The 5017-nt window shown below is 45.3% G+C and overlaps 1 pseudogene; it reads left to right on the top strand.

The window, feature by feature from the left end:
- The first annotated feature begins 224 nt into the window (after window positions 1–224).
- On the top strand, window positions 225–3603 carry LOC127197920 (ubiquitin-conjugating enzyme E2 D2-like; annotated as a pseudogene).
- Window positions 3604–5017: the final 1414 nt, after the last annotated feature.

The raw sequence follows: 5017 nt of genomic DNA, 5'->3' as shown, positions 1-5017 counted from the left end.
CTGACAGCTCTGTCTTTTCCTTGTGCACTTGTGTAAAAGCTGTCTAATTAGCCCCTATCTGCTTGGACCTTCCTTATAGGGACAGCACGTTCACCCTCAAAAGCACTGCCTTGACCAGTAAGGGATAGTTTCCTTTTCCTAATAACTCTCCAAGTGAAACAACTGAATGCGCTGAGATCTGGGTTTGGATTCTAGCTCTTCATAAAGTGAGCTACAGAACAGGCATGGAGCCTGTGATCCAACCCCTTGGGAGGCAGAAGCACGGATATCGGAAGTTCAAGGTGAGTTTGAGGCCTTTTTAAGCTACTTGAGACCCTAAATCAAAAATAGCAAAGGAAAGATAGAAAAACAAAACAACCAACCAAGAACAAAAACAGTGATGGGTCCTGTAATCCCAGGACTGGGGAGGCCAAGGCACATGTATTACTATGAATGCAAGGCCAGCCAGAAAATTATTTTTGATTTTTTGGTTTGTTTTTTGTTTTTTGAGACAGGATTTCTCTGTGTATCTTTGGCTGTCCTGGAGTCGCTTTGTAGACCAGGCTGGCCTCAAACTCACAGCAATCCACCTGCCTCTGCCACCCGAGTGCTGGGATTAAAGGCGTGCACCACTACGCCCAGCCCCAGCCAGGAAACTAAAAAATAAGCAATAAAACAACATGTGTTAGTCAGAGCTACCCAGCCTTCCTGAATGTGAGAGCTCCACTGAGATGGTGGCTGCTGAGCAAAGCCACCAGGAGTGTCATTCTAATCACTGGCCAACAGTCCCAGGAAAGTCGGAGGGCCAGAGAGTAATTACAACTTGGCAACCTCATTGCAGATGGGAGAGATAAGAGGAGTTACTATTTTATCAGCTGACACCAGAGTTCCTTTTAAGGAAGAAAGTGTCTTTATTTAGGAAAAATTCCTTGATAATAGGTAAGGGTGGAAACAGAGATTGGGAGGAAAAAACAAAAGATATCGAAAGACTCTGAGGAATAAGCAGGGATTTAGGATGAGGAAGGACATGTAGCTAAGAGAGAGAAAACAACATGTAGCTAAGGACCACTCAGGCTAACACCATGGCTTCTGCACTGGAAAGGCTGAGGCAGGAGGAGCATCAGTTGGAGGCTAGCCTGGGCTAGATAGTAAAAGTTCAACTAAAGACAAAACAAAAACAACAGAACAAGGTGCTAAAGAGATGGCTCAGCGGTTAAGAGCACTGACTGCTCTTCCAGAGGACCCGGGTTCAATTCCCAGCACCCAGCATCCACATGGCAGTTTACACTGTCTGTAACTCCAAGATCTGACACCCTCACATAGACATACATGCAGGCAAAACAGCAAGGTACATAAAACAACAACAACAACAAAAACAAACAAACAAAAAGAAACAAATCCTACCTAACGCTAGGGGCTGGCAAGATGGTTTCTGGTTCTTGCAGAAGACCCAGTAGCCACATAGAGGCTCACACTGCCTGTATCCCTAGTTCCAGGAAGTATGACACCCTCTTCTGGTCTCCTGGGGCACTGCATACATGTGGTGCACATTAGCTCATGCAAGATAATACACATACATATAAATTGATTAATTTAAAAATACAAGTTAAAGGCCGGGTGGTGGTGGTGCACGCCTTTAATCCCAACACTTGGGAGGCAGAGGCAGGTGGATTGCTGTGAGTTCAAGGCCAGCCTGGTCTACAAAGCGAGTCCAGGACAGCCAAGGCTACACAGGGAAACCCTGTCTTGAAAAAAACAAAACAAAAAAGTTAAAATCTGAGCGGTGGTGACACAGACCTTTAATCCCAGCACTTGGGAGGCAGAGGCAGGTGGATCACTGTAAAGTTCGAGGCTAGCCTGGTCTACAAAGCGAGTCCAGGACAGCCAAGATTAAACAGAGAGACCCTGTCTCGAAAAACCAAACAAACAAAAAACCAACTCCCCCCCCCCCAAAAAAAAACAGTTGTAAGATTTAACCTAACCTTTTTCTCCAGCATAATAATACACACTTCCAAATTGCTAATAAATGCTATACCAGCCCACTAGCAGCAAATGAACAGGGAGTAGAGAAGAAAGGGATGTGTTCACTTGGAGGATATTATGGGATACAGATGAAGGTGTGCCCATAAGACAGCTACAAGGGAGCTTTAGACACCTGAGCTAGGGAGTTCTCGGAGCTGGTGGCAGCCATGAAGCTTTCCCTACATTGCTGCGCATGTAGCCACTGTACTGGCCTCAGCCCAGCAGACATCTCTAAGTGTGAGGACCACAGTCCTTGCCTTTTATCCGGGTAAACATTTCCTCTAGGCTTCTCTGGGTCTGAGGTCAGTCATGTTGACTGTGACGGCTGAACTTCAGCCCTGACTTTGGAATCAACCAGATAAGAGATTACACGTTTAGCTTCTTGCCTCCCTTTTCTGACTGCCTGGGGCCACTGCAGCCTCTGGGCAGTGTTTATCTGGAGTCTTCAGTGATAACAACCTACTGTGCCTGCCTACAGGTAAAACTTCTCCACTTTCTCCTCTTGTTGAATCCTGGGTGGTCAGAAAGCCCCAAAGGACAGAAAGGCAACAAAGAGACAGAAGCACAAAGGTTCAGAACTCAAATGTGGATTAGACATAAATTGTAAGCTCTAAAGAGACAAGAGAAAAAGATAATGAGCACCATTAAAGAAGAGAAAAGAATCTGGGCGGTGGTGGTGCACGCCTTTAATCCCAGCACTCGGGAGGCAGAGGCAGGTGGATCTCTGTGAGTTCAAGGCCAGCCTGGCCTACAAAGCAAGTCCAGGACAGCCAAGGCTACAGAGAGAAACCCTACTTTGGAAAAAAAAATACTGAAAAAGAAGTAAAAAGAATTATAAAAACACGTGGACGGGCTTGGTGGTATGTGCTCATAATCTCAAAAATCGGAGGTAAAATCTAAAAGATCAGGAAGTCAAGGCCATTTTCAGATAACTAGTGAGTTTGGAAGCCAGCCTAGACTCCATAAAACCCCCTGTTTTAAAGGTTAGAGAGATGGCTCAGTGATTAAGGGCACCGACTACTCATCCAGAGGTCCTGAGTTCAATTCCCAGCAACCACATGGTGGCTCACAACCATCTATAATGTGATCTGATGCCCTCTTCTAGCCTGCAGGGGTACGTGCAGCTAGAGCACTGCATACGTAATAAATAAACAAAAACAACAACAAAAACCTGTCTTATACAGGCTCTGAGGAGAATCCACAGGAATTGAGTGAGCTGGCCCGAGGTCCTCCAGCACAGTGTTCAGCAGGTCCTGTTGGAGACGAAGTGTTTCATTGGCAGGCTACAATAACGAGGCCAAGTGACAGCCCCTATCACTTCATTTCCCAACAGATTACCCCTTCAAACCACCTGCGGTTGCATTTACAACAAGGATTTATCACCCAAGTGTTAACCGTAATGGCAGCATCTGTCTTGATGTTCTGCGGTCACAGTGGTCTCCAGCACTAACTAGTTCAAAAGCACTTTTGTCCATCTGGTCTCTGTTGTGTGATCCCGATCCTGATGACCCCCTAGTGCCTGAGATTGCTTGGGTCTACAAAACAGTGAGAGAAAAGCACAACAGAACAGCTTGGGAACAGATTCAGAAGTATGTGGTGTAATTAAAGAAATTATTGGATAACCTCTCCAAATAAAGCCAGGGGAGCTCTGAAGGACAGATTCCCTTTGATTTCCACTTGACCGCCTTCTGTGAGCTCAAGCTTCACCCTTCCTGTTTACCTGACACAGCAGGGCTGCGTGTTGTACATACTTGCGGTTGTTTGTTTGTTTGTTTGTTTTAGCGATAAGATTTCTCTGTCCTGGATTCTCTTTGTCGACCAGGCTGGTCTCGAACTCACAGAGATCCGCCTGCCTCTGCCTCCGGAGTGCTGGGATTACAGGCGTGTGCCACCCCACCCTGATTTTTTGTACATACTTGGAATAACCAACTGGAAATACTGTACTTCTGTACCAACATTGCCTCCTAGCAGAAAAGTGTGTGTGTGAGAAGCCAGTTCTCTGGGTGTAACCTAGGTGTGAGCCTAAAAGCTTCCCTTAGTGACTTACGTTTGGATAATGTGAGGGGTAGTGAGCACACAGTGTGTGTGGTCTTGAATGGGAGGAAAAAAACCTGTAAGAGATTGTTCTTAAGTGGAATCCACCTAATCTCAAACAGCTATAAAAAGCAAGGTGAGGGCCGGTGGCACACTCTTTTAATCCCAGCACTTGGGAGGCAGAGGCAGGCAGATCACTGTGAGATCGAGGCCAGCCTGGTCTACAAAGCGAGTCCAGGACAGCCAAGGCTTCACAGAGGAACCCTGTTTCAAAAAAAAGAAAGCAAGGTGAAAAAGGCTGTTTCTGTATTCATTTGAATAACCTACAACTTAGTTGAAAATTAGGACCAAACATTAAACTATACCTTCATGCTGTATTTAAAGGTCTAGATTTGTCCGCTTGGTTTTTTTTTTTTTTTTTAATTGATCTAATTTTATTTTATGTGCATTGGTGTGGGGGTGTCAGATCTCCTGGAACTGGAATTACAGACAGTTATGAGCTGCCATGTGGGAATTGAGGCCAGGTCCTTTGGAAGAGCAGACAGTGTTCTTAACCACTGAGCCATCTCTCCAGCCCTATCAACATTTAAGTGGACTGGAGCTGTTAGTACATAGAGGGTGATGGGCTTGGTTCCCAGCACTTTCCCATCTCCCTGCCCTTCCAGCTTTCTCCTGTTAGCCCCTTTCCAGCTTTCTCAGTTAACACATAGCTCATAGTGTTTATTTTTCTTACATTTTTAAAACTGTCTTAGGCCTATTTCGATGTAAGGGTCAAAGTTCATTTGATGGAAATACTTGTGTTTATTTAAAGACCCAGTTGCTCCTCTGGAGTTTGTACATTCAGGAATGATTAATCTGTGTAATAAACTGATTACTACAGTTAAAAAAAAAAAAAAACTAGCCAGGAGTGGTGGCACCTGTAATCCCAGCACTTCGGGAGGCAGAGGCAGGTGGATCTCTGTGAGTTGGAAGCCAGCCTGGT

Source organism: Acomys russatus, chromosome 14 (assembly GCF_903995435.1).
Source record: "Acomys russatus chromosome 14, mAcoRus1.1, whole genome shotgun sequence".
NCBI lineage: Eukaryota > Metazoa > Chordata > Mammalia > Rodentia > Muridae > Acomys > Acomys russatus.
This window is presented reverse-complemented; position numbering and strand designations above follow the sequence as displayed.